Raw genomic sequence first — 15,226 nt, 5'->3', positions numbered from 1 at the left:
AATGGTTCATGGATATTCCAAGTCCTGATCCTAATGAGACTTATAATTAAGTCTTATCTTGGTTAGGTTTTAATTTTACCCTTAGGTAGCCACATGGCAACAATGACTTAGAGTCATGCTTAGTCATTGTGGCTTTGCGCCACGTTTTGGTGGTATAATTTAGAAATTTTTTATCCACTTATTAGTTAACTGGGTAATGTCCCGTTACCCGGTAATTAACCAATTACCCGTATAATTTAAAAATTACTTCAAATTACTTAAAATTCTACTTATTTTTAATATAGTTTATACATCATATTATCATGGCCATATGGTACCTTGTATGGTACTAGTCTATAAATATCGGGTAGTATCGCTCGACCTGTATTTTATCCCAAATAGACCACTTTCAACGAAACTCGCTTTCTTTAATTCGTGTACCCATTATCCTTTATGTCACTTCTTTATCGCTTGTTATAAGTAGCGTAAATACGTTAACGTCAAGATGATCTTATCTCCGAGTCTACGTCAATTAACCGAAGACCAAAATTTTAACGTACGAAAACACGAGATGTAACATGAAACACCAGAACCAACAGAGAATCAGCTATGCCAAACATGAGGAAAATGGTTCGAAATGAACTCATCTGAGCTCCTCGGGACCCCACACGAACATACCAACAATTGCCATAACATAACCCAGATTTAGTCGATGCCTCAAATTATGCATAACAACATCAAAAACATGAATCACACCTCAACTCGAACTTAATGAACTTTTGAATTTTTCAACTTCCAAATCTCGTACCGAACTATATCAAATTAACTCGGAATGACCTCAAATTGCACACAAGTCCCGAATGACATAACGAAGTTATTCTTACCCCAAACCAAAATTTGAAGTCGATATCGTCAAAGTAAACTTCCGTTCAAGCTTATAAACATTCCAACAATCCAAATTGCCAAATTTCACCAATTTATGCTAAAGCATTCAAGAAACATTTTAATGCAAATCCGGGCATACGCCCAAGTCAAAAATCACTGCTCGGACCTAGCGGGACCATCAAAACTCTAATACCGGTTAAATACCCAAAAGTCAAACTTGACCATCTCTTACAACTCAAATCTTCTAACATGAGAATCCTTCTTCCGAATCGATCCTGAATCACCTGAAAACCAAAACCAATGATTCATACAAGTCATAATATGTCATATGAAGCTACTCAAGACTTCAAATAGTTGAACGAAATGCAAATGCTCAAAATGACAGGTCAGGTCGGTATAAACATGATTTAACAATAAATGATAACATACACTAAGATATGATATGCAAATAATAAATATGACCGAGTATATAATTGCAGTTTAAGCAAATAACTCAACAACAGAAATGACATCAGTGGGTCCCAACAAAATAAGCATAAATCCTAAACATGTTTTCTAACCTGGATCGCAACTTAATTACTCTAACACGTAGGGATTACGTGAATAGTAACAAGATTTGATAACTACACTGTACCACAGAATCAACCAAGTCACAATTATCATGGTGCATGCCCACACACTCGTCACCTAGCATGTGCGTTACCTCAACACCAACCACATAGCCTGTATTTCAGGGATTCATACCTTCAATACTATGTTTAGAAGTGTTATTTACCTCAAACCACACAAATCACAACTCCAACAAGCCCTTACCTTGAGAATCAGGCTTCGAACGACTCGAAATTCAGCCACAAATTACCTAATATAATAAATACAACTATAGGAATCGATTCCATACGATAAATTCTTTAACCAAAGTAAAAAATTCAACCCCTAAGGTCAACCCCGGGCTTGTGGCCACATATGCGACCCCATGGCCACTTCTGCGGCGCTACACCTGCGACCAATTTGACGAAGGTGCAGTGGCACCAGATCTGATCACACTAGAAATTCACAAGTTGAAAATTCAAATTCGATTTCTATCTGAATCACACCCAAGGCCTTCGGGACCCCATCCAAAAATGTTATACGCCCATAGTCAAGGCTTCAAACCAATCACATAACATCAAAAGCACAAATCGTGCCCCAATTCAAGACTATTGAACCTAATGGATTTCCAACTTCTACAACCGATGCTGAAACCTATCAAACCAACTCCGATTGACTTCAAATTTTGCACACAAGTTATAAATGACACAAAGGACCTATTCCAACTTTCGAAACCAAAATCCAAGCCCAGTATCTGTGAAGTCAACTCTCATTCAAACTTCTTAACTCTCCAAACCTTCAATTTTCCAAATTTCATCAATTCAAGCTAAAACCACCTATGGACCTCCAAATCGATATCCAGACACACTCCTAAGTCCAAAATCACCACACGGAGCTATAGGAACCATCAAAACTCCATTCCAGAGTCATTTACACATAAGTCAACTCTATCAACTTAAGCTTCCAACCTTGGGACTAAGAATCCCAATTCATTTTGAAACATCCCCGGAACCAAACCACCCACTTCGGCAAGTAATATAACAACAAGCGAACAAAAAATAAGCAATATATGGGGGAACGAGGCTACAACACTCAAAATTACCAGCCAGGTCGCTACATTCTCCCCTTCTTAAAGAAACATTCATCCCCAACGGGGCTAGAATCATACATGGAGTCTCAAATAGGAGTGGATAGCATCTCCGCATTTCCCGATTGGTCTCCCAATTAACCTCCTCAATTGGCTGGCTTCTCCACTAAACTTTCATTGAAGCTATATTCTTTGATCTCAACTTTCGTACCTGCTGATCCAGCATGGCCACCGGCTCCACATCATAAGTCAAATTCCCATCTAACTGAATCGTGGTAAAGTCCACAACATAAGATTGGATCACAGAAATACTTCTGGAGCAAGGAAACATAGAACACTGGGTGAACACTATACAAGCTTGTATGCCACCTCTCCAATCCTTTCAAGCCCCTCAAAAGCGCCAATATACCGAGGGCTCAAATTGCCCTTCTTCCCGAATCTCATAACACCCTTCATGGGTGAAACTCTAGGCAATACCTTCTATCCCACCATGTAGGAAATATCACGAACCATCCAATCGGCATAACTATTCTATCTAGACTACGCCGTGCGAAGACGATGATGCATCAACTTAACCTTTTCTAAAGCGCCTAAAAAAAGTCAGTACCCAATAGCCTAGCCTCACCCGGCTCAAACCAACCAACCGGAGATTGACACTACCTCTCATAAAAGGCCTTATACGGAGCCATCACAATACTCCATTAGTAGTTGTTGTTGTAGGCAAACTTTACAAGTGGTAGAAACTTATTCCAAGAACCCCCATAATCTATGACACAAGCGCGTAACCTATCATTCAATATCTGAATAGTGCACTCGGACTGTCTGTCTGTCTGAGGGTGGAATGTTGTACTCAACTCAACCCGTATGCCTAACTCTCGCTGGAATTGATCTCAGCCAAACTCTCCGAATAATAGGTAGTACCAACTAGAATAAAGTGCGCAGACTTAGTCAACCGGTCCACAGTCACCCAAATAGTATCAAATTTCATTAAAGTCCGTGGGAGACTTACTGCGAAGTCATTGGTGATGCACTCCCATTTCCACCCAGGAATCTCCAGCCTCTGAAGCAAATTGTCCGCCTTCTGGTGCTCGTACTTCACCTGCTGACAGTTCAAGCATCGAGCTACGAGATCCACTATATCCTTATTCATTCTCCTCCACCATTAGTGCTGCGTCATGTCCTGATACATCTTTGTGGAACCCAGATTAATGGAGTTCCTTCTCAAGAATCAACTCACGTAACCCATCCACATTCGGCACCCAAATCCGACCCTACATCCGCAACACCCTATCATCCTCAATAGAAACCTCCTTGGCATTACCGTGTTGAACCGTGTCCTTAAAGACAAGCAAATGGGGGTTGTCATACTAACACTCTCTGATGAAATAATATAAAGAAGACCGAGAAACCACGAAAGTTAGAACCCGACTATGCTTTGAAACATCTAAAATCATGAACTGATTGGCATAGGCCTGAACATCTAATGCAAATGGTCTCTTACAAATAGGAATATATGCAAGGCTACCTACTCACCGCCTTTCTACTCAAGGCATCGACCACCACATTGGCCTTCCCGGGATGTTACAAAATAGTAATATCATAGTCTTTTAACAGCTCCAACCATCTTTGCTGCCTCAAATTTAGATCATTTTACTTGAACAAATGTTGCAGACTCTGATGATCTGTAAATACCTCACAAAGCACGTCGTAGAGATAGTGCCTCCAAATCTTCAATGCATGGATGATGGCTGCCAACTCTAAATCATTAACGGGGTAGTTCTTATCATGGGGATTCAACTAGCGTAAAGCATAAGAAATCACTCTACCCTCCTATATGAAAACACACCAATACCAATTCGAGAAGCATCACAATACACTATATGGGAACCCGATGCTGAAGGCAAAACTAGAACTGGAGTTGTGGTCAAGGCAGTCTTGAGCTTCTGAAAGCTCTCTCACATTGATCAAACAACCTAAATAGGGAACCCTTCTGTGTCAAATTGGTCAAAGGCGCTGCAATGGACGACAAAACCTCTATGAATCGGTAATAATATCTGGCCAAGCCAAGAAAAATACAAAGCTTAGTAGCTGAAGATGGTCTAGGACAACTGTGAACCACCTCAATCTTCTTCAGATCCAACTTGATACCCTCACTGGACACCATGTGCCCCAAGAACGTCACCGAACTAAGCTAGAACTCACATTTGGAGAATTTAGCATAAAGCTTCTCCTCCCACAACATTTATAGTACAATCATCAGATGAGTACACCAGGATATCACCAATAAATACTATGACAAATGAATCAAGATATGGCTGGAATACACTATTCATTAAATACATGAATGTTGATGGGGCATTTCATAGCCCAAAAGACATCACGAGGATACTCAGACCTCAAATCAATCTTAGAGAACACTCTAGCTTTCTGCGGCTGGTCATATAAGTCATCAATGTGCGGCAAAGGATACTTGTTCTTAATTGTAACTTTGTTCAACTTTGTGTAGTCAATGCACATCTGCATAGTACTATGTTTTTTCTTAACAAACAGAACCGGTGCACCCTATGGTGACACACTAAGTCTAATAAACCCCTTATCAAGAAGCTCTTGAAGCTGCTCTATCGATTCCTTCAACTCTGTTGGTGTCGTGTGATACGGAGGAATAGAAATGGGCTCAGTGCCCGACACCAAGTCAATACCAAAATCAATGTCCCTGTCGGGTGGGATGGTCGGCAGGTCTGCAAAAAACACATATGAAAAGTCTTACACTACCAGAACAGAATCAATGGTAGGAGTATCGACACCAACATCTCTCGCAAAAGCCAAATATGACAAACACCCCTTCCCAACCATCTGTTGGGCCTTCAAATATGAAATCACCCTACTTGGAACATAGTCCAGAGAACCTCTCCACTTGATCCTAGGTAACTCCGGCATCGCCAATGTCACGGTCTTAGCGTGACAATCCAGAATAACATGACATGGGGAAAACCAATCCTTGCCCAGAATCACGTCAAAGCCAACCATGCTAGGTAATAAGAGATCAACTCTAGTCTCAAATCCCCCAATAGTCACCACACACGACCGATATCCAAATAACGAGCAAAATACAATGATACATAGGAATAAGTGGAACCAGTGTCAAATAATATTGAAGCATCCCTATGGCATACTGAGACAATATCCGTGATCACTACGTCTAAAGCAAAGACTATAGCCTAGCTGGAAAATCATAGCATCGAGCCTGACCGCCACTTGATCAGCCTCCCCCTTTAGGGTGACATCTAGCTGCCTGAGCCCCACCCCGAGCTGGCTGAGTGGGTGGTGAAGTAACTAGTGCGGTAGTCATAAGCTAACCCCTGTATTGAACTGGACCTCCCAAAATACGGGGACAATACCTCCTCACATACCCAAACTCTTGAACTCGAAGCAACTCCGATCCGTCAATGGTGGTGGAGACTGAACGAACCCTAAAAATCGGAATAACTGCTAGAAGGAACTAGTACCGATGAAACCTGAACTGTTGGAGCCCGAGATGTACTCTGAGCTAGGAAGGCACTGAGGAGATGATTGTCTTGGATGAGCACTGTATAAAAAATGGCTAGCTGATGCACAACGATGAGTCGGACGAGTCATCTGAGCGGACCTATAAGGATGAACCCTGCTGTGGTGGAATTGTTTTATAGGTAAGCCACTAGGGAAACTACCTGAACCACAAGGCCTCTTGGCCTCCCATTTACTCACGCTCCTGGCTACAAACCTGCTCTAGATGCTTAGCAATATCAACCACCTCGTTGAACCTAGCATTTGATGCAATCTCCCGAGTCATGACGAAGCACAGTCAATAATTGAGGCCATCAATGAACCTCTTAATCATCTCCCTATCTGTGAGAACCAACCATATCGCATGTCAAGCCAACTCTGAAAATCTCATCTCATATTGGGTCACCGACATACCCTCCTGGCGTAGCTGCTCAAACTCCCTACGCAACTCCTCCTTGCGGGTCTATGGGAACAAACTTCTCTGATAAGAGAACTGAGAACTCATGCCACGTAATTAATGAAGAGCCGACAGGCTTGCTCAACTCATAGACCTCCCACCATCTGAAGGTTGCCCCTGACAGCTAAAAAGTAGTAAATGAGACTCTACTAGTCTCCATAATACTCCTCGTGCGAATGATCCACTGGCATCTATCTAAGAAATCCCGAGCATTGTCTAATTTATCCCACTATACTCTAGAGTCCTGAGCCTCCCAAACCGCTCTAGTCTCTTTTACTCGTCGTCACTCATAGGTGGACCAACCAGGGCCTGAGCCACTACAACCGGCTAGGCTGGTATTACCTCTAGTGTCTGAAGTCACTGAGCTACCTGCTCTAGAGTACGGGCAGCAGGAGTCTAAGCACCTCCTCCGGCCAGAGAAATGGCTGGTGCGGTCGGAACTGAAACCACCTAAGCAAGGCTATTGCATAGAGTCAATATCCGGGCAAGAGCCTTCTGAAGGCCTGGAATCACAATGGGCACAACTGGTGCCTGAGCTTGTCCTACCGGCTCAACCATATCTGGTATCTGCTCTTGAGCTGAAGCAACTGGTGGCGCCATAGGTGCTGCTATAGCTGCGGTATAAGCTGCACCTCAGCCTCTACTGCGACCCCGACCTCTCACGGCCCTAATTAGTAGTAGTGGTGGCCGTCTGCCTGATCCAGTCACATGTGTCCTCATCATCTGTGTGGGAATATAATAATTGAAGTTTAGTTTCCAAAATCAACAAATTTGCACGGCAAGAATACATGAAAGTGTAGTTTCCTAACGGTTTGATAACCTCTGATAAGTACAGATGTCTCTGTATTGATCTGCAAGACTCTATTAAACCTGCTTATGACTCGTGAGACCTATGTAACCTAGGCTCTGATACCAACTTGTCATGACCCAAATCTTACCATATAGTGATGGAGCTTATCACATTACTAGGCAAGCTGACAATCACAAAGTAACTACGCATTTTAAATTAAAAGCATGATGTAATAAGCTTAACAGTGAAAAATCTCATAAATAACCGATAAGAACAACTGTGACTCAACTACAAAATCCCCAAAATCCGGGTGTCATCGAGTACATGAGCTACTAAGTATCAACACAATCTAAATCTCTAATACAATTGTCTGAAAGATAGAAAAATACAGAAGAAAACTGAAAAGAAAGAGAGTCGAGTCTGCGATCGTCAAAGCAGCTACCTCTATAGTTTTCTACCAGATATTGCTTCGAGTCTAGCAACCACTGGGTCCAGACGTACCTGGATCTGCACAGAATGTGACGAGTGTAGTATGAGTACAACTGACCCAATGTACTCAACAAGTAACAGGAGTAACCTTGGGCTAAAAGTAGTGACGAGCTCAGAAAGGCACAGTCCAAATCCAGATAATAATAGTACATATATAAAAGGGAAATGACAGTAATAACTTAGAGAAATCCCATAGTCAATTCGTACACAGTATAGAATGTAGACATGCTATCAATTTTAACAATTTAAGCTCAAAACTGATAAAATGTGCCAAGTATAGTTAGCATGTGGAATGATACATCTCTATGTCTATATGTCAAATGTGCACGTCACATGTAATGCATCACAATGATAAACTCATGTACTCACACTCTCAGAGTACTCAATCTCACTGTCTTACACTCCCACTCATCACTCTCAATCACTTAGCATAGTATGGTACCTACGCTCACTACTGGTATGACAGACTCTGACTCCGGAGGGGCGGATCCTACCCAAGCGCTAATATAAAGCCAATATGGCCTGGTGCGGCATGCATCCCAATCCTATAATAATAGATAAAGCGTATAAGGCCTTCTCTAGCGTGCAACCCAATGAATAAAAATAATATTTATAAAGCCAATAAGGACTGCTACGGCGTGCAGCCCGATCCACAACCTCACTCACAACACGTCTCTCAAGGACCCAACTCAGTCATCAATCTCTCCAGTCTCACGAGCTCACATATACCATGCCAATCAGCCCAAACAATGATAACATGATGTAACAATAAATGATAACAAAGACTGAGATATGATATGCAAATGATGAATATGCCTGAGTATATAATTGATGTTTAAGCAAATAACTCAATAACAGAAATGATCTCAATAAGTCCCAACAGAATAAGCATATAGCCTAAACATGATTTATAACGTGGACCACAACTCAATTATACTAACACGTAGGGATTATCTGAATAACAACAAGATTTGATAACTACACAGTACCACGGAATCAGCTGAGCCATAATTACCATGGTGCATTCCCACACACCCGTCACCTAGCATGTCCATCACCCCAACACCAACCACATAACATGTATTTCAGGGATTCATACCTTTAGTATCAAGTTTAGAAGTGTTATTTACCTCAAACCGCACAAATCACAACTCCAACAAGTCCTTGCCTTACTAATTGGCCTCCAATCGGCTCGAATCTAGCCACAAATAACTTAATACAATCAATAAAAGTTATAGGAGTCTATTCAATACGTTAAAGCTAATTCTTTAACCAAAATAAAAAAGTCAACTCAAAAAAAGTCAAACCTGATAAAATTTACAAAATCTGAATACCCATTCAATTACAAGTCCATCCATACCAAAATTATCCAATTCCGACCACAAATCAACCCTCAAATCTTACTCTCCAATACATGGGTGAAAATTCCCAAATTCCAACTTATATTCATGATAAATATAATCAATGGGTATTCAAAATACATGGATAAAGTGATAAAAACAACTTACCTCTTCAATCTAGGTGATAACTCCTCCAAAAATCGCCTCAGTTCGAGCTCCCAAAGTCCAAAAATGAAGAAAATACTCTACCCCCTCGTCTATATGTATTCTGCCAGGCATCTTGCACCTGCGATTCATTTAACGGCTTCTGCGGTCCCCCAGGTGCGGTCCAACATCTGCTTCTGCAGTTTCCCTTAAGGCCCCATGCCTTCACTTCTGCGACCTTTCTTCCGCATCTATGATCTCCCAAGTGCGGTACCTTCCTCGCACTTGCGCACTTGTCCAACTTCACTCAGAGCCGCACCTGTGACCCCATGGCCGCTTCTATGGCGCCGCACCTGCGACTAATTTAACGCAGATGTGGTGGCACCAGAACTGATCATACCAAAAATCACAAGTCAAAAATTCAAATTCAAATCACACACGAGTCCTACGGGACACCATCAAAACATACCAACCCATCTTAAAACATCATACGGACTTAGTTGAGGCTTCAAACCACATCATATAACATCAACAGCCAATTCAAGCCTATTGAAACTAATAGATTTCCACCTTCTACAACTGATGTTGAAACCTATCAAACCAACTCAGATTGACTTCAAATTTTGCACACAAGTTATAAATGACATAAAGGACCTATTCCAACTTCCGAAACAAAAATCCAAGCCCTGTATCCACAAAGTTAACTCCCAGTCAAACTTCTCAACTCTCCAAACTTTTACTTTTCCAACTTTCGCCAATTCAATCTAAAAACCACCTACAGACCTCCAAATTAATATCCGGATACACTCCTAAGTCCAAAATTACCATACTGAGCTATTGAAAACATCAAAATCCCATTCCGATGTGGTTTATACATAAGTCAATTTTACGATCAATTCTTTCAACTTAAGCTTCCAACCTTGGGACTAAGTATCCAAATTCATTCCGAAATATCTCGGAACCAAACCAACCACCACGACAAACCATATAACAACAAATGAACATAAAATAAGCAATAAATGGGGTAAAGTGGCTATAATACTCAAAACGACCGGCCGGGGAGTTACATTAGCAATATTGATCTCCTTTGAATTTGGTCCTTCCTTCTTATCTTCCTTTGCATGGGCTGTCAGATCTTTGGAGATCTTTTTCTTGTCTTCCTTTGCATAGGTTGACATATATTTGACAATCTTACTTATCCTTTCCGTTGCTCATGGAATGTATTTGTAAGTAGAGATATGTTATTTTCATTAATGAAACTTGAACCCAACAGTAAAAAATTTATGGTGCATCTTATTCGGTCGCTCGCGTTTAACTTGTACCTATTTTTTCAAAATTTTTAACTAGGACCTAAAGTACATATTGTTTAGCAAAAAAATAGTGTTTGAAGTCAAAGCAACTAAATAAAATAATTGGGTTTCTTGTAACTAATTTACTTTATTTTTCCAAAAATGATTGATGCGAAAAAAGAATGGCAATAAAAAAGAATTAAACTGAGAGAATAAGGAAATAAAACTCTTATTGATGATTGCCGATTTTCCCAATAAAAAAGAATGTCTACTCTAATAGTAGAGAACGATAAACTTCCAAAACATCATAATTTTCCGATGGAACACTGTGCTCAGAAATTTCCGACCGAAACCGTCAAAAAATTAAAAGTCAAAAATTTCACAGTGACTGTATTTGTGACCCATTCGGTCGGTGACTTTAAACTTATTAAATATAAATATTAAAGTTTATACCAAAACGGTCTGAAATCTATTTTAAAAACCTTATGCCCGACCCCTTTCGTTCTTTCTCTTTTCTTTCTTCTTCAGCCACCCCCGTCCCTCCTTCCCTCCGTCCCTTTGGTACCTCCCTCTCTCTCTCTCCGTCCATCTTCTCTTTCACATTTTTTTACTTACTAATTTTTCTTTTAAATTTTTAGTGAATCAGCTGTGCCCCCACCTTCTCCGATGCGGTTACTTTCTTTTATGTGGCATTTTCTCCAGCTAGGTAAGCAGTTTATTTATTAGATTTCTTCTTTTGGCTTTGAAATTTGATCAAGTTTAAAATTTCATTATTTGACTTGATATTTTGAGGCAAATATTCAAATTGGTTTGTAGGGTTGGTTTTAATTATTGTTGTGAAGATTGTGGTTGATATTTGATTCCATTTGACAAGTTTCGGCTTGGTTTGGATCGAACCAGCACAAAATTTGCAAATTCAAGGTTACAATTTTAAGTTCAAGGTTAGTTCTCTAAGCTTGAAATTTAATTTAGAGTCTATTTTAATCTTGATTTTATGATTTTGCATTCGTTATTGTTTTTTTCCTGTTTAATTTGATTTGACACGTACAACAAGTGTAGATGATGAGTGCACTTATTGTTTTGGTTACACCAAATGCAGATAAGTAATTTCTCATATCTACTTCTTGATTTTGATGACCATTTTAATTCTTTATTAGAAAGTATACACATATGTTAATTGAATGGCTCAATCTTTGTTGTCAAACATAATTACTTCTTGAGATGTTTTTGAAAATAATCTTGATTATATCAATTGTATAAGAAGAAAGTGACAATCTTTCTTAAAATCCATTAGTGCTTGTAAATACAAAGAGCTAGCTTCTAAAGCAATAAAATAATAGACTGGTAGCTTAAGCCAATTGAAAGGTTTTAGTAGCCAAAACTTCTCTGTAATTAGACTTGAAATTCAAGTGCATCTTATACTAAGGCTAGAAGCGTCACACTTTACTCCTTTTGTTTTCATTTTTTTAAAAACATTAACGATGTGTACATGGACTTTATGAATACATAACAAGCTATTCATTTAATTAGTATAGTCAAAGACTTATATTTTAAAATAGGGATCAATGTGAGAGTTATAATGTTTGATAATTTTAAATCATAAGAATATAACATATTAATTAAAGTGCTTTGGCACAATGATAATTATATTTCAAACATAAACCTTTGAAAGAGTATAACTTATTAATTAGTTTAAATAAACTAAATTATTTTAAATATCTCAATTCTAGTTTTCTCTTTGTGTTAGAGAATTTTATTTTAGAAGAATATAATATATTAGTCAAAATAGGTTGGCAATTAATAAGTAAATTTAAAAAAGGAATCTTAAAATTGGCATAACCTATTAATTACTTTAAATAAACTAAATTCTTTAAATATCTTAAAAATTTCAAGTTTTTTGTTTGTTTGTGTAGATGACATTTGCGCATCGTGGTGGATGTATAATATAAATTATCCTAATCGTGGGTGTGAGTTGGGGGGGGGGGGGGGGTAAGGGATAAATTTAAAAACGGGATTGCTTGATTTATTGCTAAGGCAAGGATACTTGATGATTTTCGTATCGATGGGACGATTAGGTGCCCTTGTGTTAAATGCAAGTGTGTTAAGTTTCTGGGAGAAGATGTTATTACATGTCATCTTTTTAAAAAGGGATTTATGAATAATTACTATGTGTGGACCGCTCCTGGGGAGAATCTTGATAGCGTAAATGATGTTGATTTTTTTAATTCTTTTATTGGTGAGGAGGATAGTCCAGTAGTTGAGAATAATGTTGAAAATTTTAGATTCAATGATATAAATGATGGATATCTTTGAGATGTTCCCAAATGCTCAATATGAACCAAATGATGAGGCTATATGGTTCTTCAAAGAGTTAGAGGAGGCTAGTTGTCCATTGTATGAAGGTTCAGTGAATTTCAAGTTGTCTGATGTTGTTCGATTACTTTAGATTAAGCCAAATAGTTCTATTTCTCAAGCAGATATGAATTCTATCATCGGGCTTATGAATGAACTTAATTCGAGTAATATTGACCTACCCTAAAAATTTTACACGACAAAAAAATTGGTTACCAAGTTGGGTCCTTTATCAGAGAGGATTAATGTTGTGAGAATGGTTGTTATTCTATAAGGATGATGCCTCTCTAGAGAACTACAAATTTTGAAACAAACCTCATTACAAGGATGCCAAAAATGAAGGAGATGCACTACTTATCCTTTATACCAAGGTTAAAGAGGTTATTGGAAAGACCCAGCCGATTATTTTGAGCATTTGCATTCCGTTAAGACATTTGAAGTCTTGAGCAGCGTCGTTTAATGTATTATGACTTGTGTGAATCGCCGATTTTGATTTTTCAGGCTATTCAGGGTCGATTTGGAAGAATAAATTTCATGATTGAAGATTTAGAGTTGGAAGAGTTGACCAAGTTTAACTTTTTAGCATTTGACCTCAGCTTAGAGTTTTGATGGTTATGTTAGGTCCGGATGGTGATTTTGGACTCGGGCATATTCTCGAATTCGTATTTGGATATTTCTCGAATGATTCGGCGCTAATTGGTGAAAATGAAAATTTGAAGGTTTGGAAAGTTTATAAGTTTGACCGAGAGTTGACTTTGAGGATATCAGATTCGAATTGTAGTTTCGGGAATTGGAATAACCTCTTTATTATGTTTGGTACTTGTATGCAAAATTTAAGTTCATTCCGGGTTGATTTGATATGTTTCGGAGCGTTTTGGCAATTAAAGTTGAAATTTTATTCAAGCTCATATGATGCTACTTTTTCTTCTTCTTCTTCTTCTTCTTCTTCTTCTTCTTCTTCTTCTTCTTCTTCTTCTTCTTCTTCTTCTTCTTCTTCTTCTTCTTCTTCTTCTTCTTCTTCTTCTTCTTCTTGAGCCGAGGGTCTATTGGAAACATCCTCTCTACCTCCCGAGGTAGGGGTAAGGTCTGCGTACAAATTACCCTTCCCCAGACCCCACATGTGGGATTATACTGGGTATGTAGTTGTTATTGTTGTTGTTGTAAAGTTCATTCAAACTCAAATTGAGGTGTGATTCATCGTTTCGATGTTGTTAGGTGAGATTTGAGGCCTTGAGTAGGTCCCTGTTATGTTATGAGACTTGTTGATATACTTGGACGGGGTCCCGAGAGGCTCGGGCGTGTTTATGATTGATTTTGGGCCATTTTTCTTCATGTTCTAACTGCTGGTTGCTGGTGTTTTAGACCTTATTCGTGATCGCGAAGATTAGGAAGTGATCGCGAAGATTGGGATGCGATCACGTAGTGTATCAGAGGAGCTGGTCTTTTTCCTTCATCGTGTTTGCGCCAGTGGAACTGCGTTCACGTACCTTTGTGAGGCCTGGGCATCACATTCTCTTCCTTATGTTCGCATTCGCAAAGTGGATGTTGTGATCGCGTAAAGCTGGGGCTATTGTGAATCACATTTACGAGGGCTATGCCGTGAATGCATAAAGTATTTTGATGGCAGGTTATATTGTTTATCACGAACGCGATGAATTTTCCATATTCGCATATGAGGAATTCTTGTAAAGAATTATAAGTACTCTATTTCGGGGGTTTCGGCCCTTTTATCATATTTGGAGCTATGAAGCTCGGATTGAAGTGATTTTTGAGATGATTTTCACCACATGAATTGGGGTAAGTATTTTCTACTCGGTTCTGGTTATAGTTCATGAATCTATCCTCGGTTTTGGCATTTGGTTGATGATTTCAAAAGAGAAAATGAGGGGTTTTGACTAAAGCTTCATAGATTGAGTTTTTGAGTTTGATCCTCGATTCAGAGTCGGATTTGGGTGAAACTAGTATGGTTGGACTCGTAATTGAATGGGTTATCGTATTTTGTGAGTTTTGTCGGGTTCCGAGGTGTGGGACAGGGTTTGACTTTTGGATTGATTTTGGGCTTTTGATTAAAGATTCGACCTTTATCGATTGGGTTTGTTTCCTTTGGCATTAATTGATGTATTTGAGTTGCTTTTGGCTAGGTTTGTGCCATTCATGGGTCGGTATGCGTGGGATGGCATTTTGGAGCATCATTTGTCTTGCTCGATATTTGGCTTGTTCGAGGTAACTAACACTTTTAAACTTGATGTTGAGGATATGAAACCCTGAATTATGCTTTATGTG

The sequence above is a fragment of the Nicotiana tabacum genome, chromosome 22, assembly GCF_000715075.1.
Source record: "Nicotiana tabacum cultivar K326 chromosome 22, ASM71507v2, whole genome shotgun sequence".
NCBI lineage: Eukaryota > Viridiplantae > Streptophyta > Magnoliopsida > Solanales > Solanaceae > Nicotiana > Nicotiana tabacum.
The sequence above is the reverse complement of the archived record's forward strand: the minus strand, read 5'-3'. Positions refer to the sequence as shown.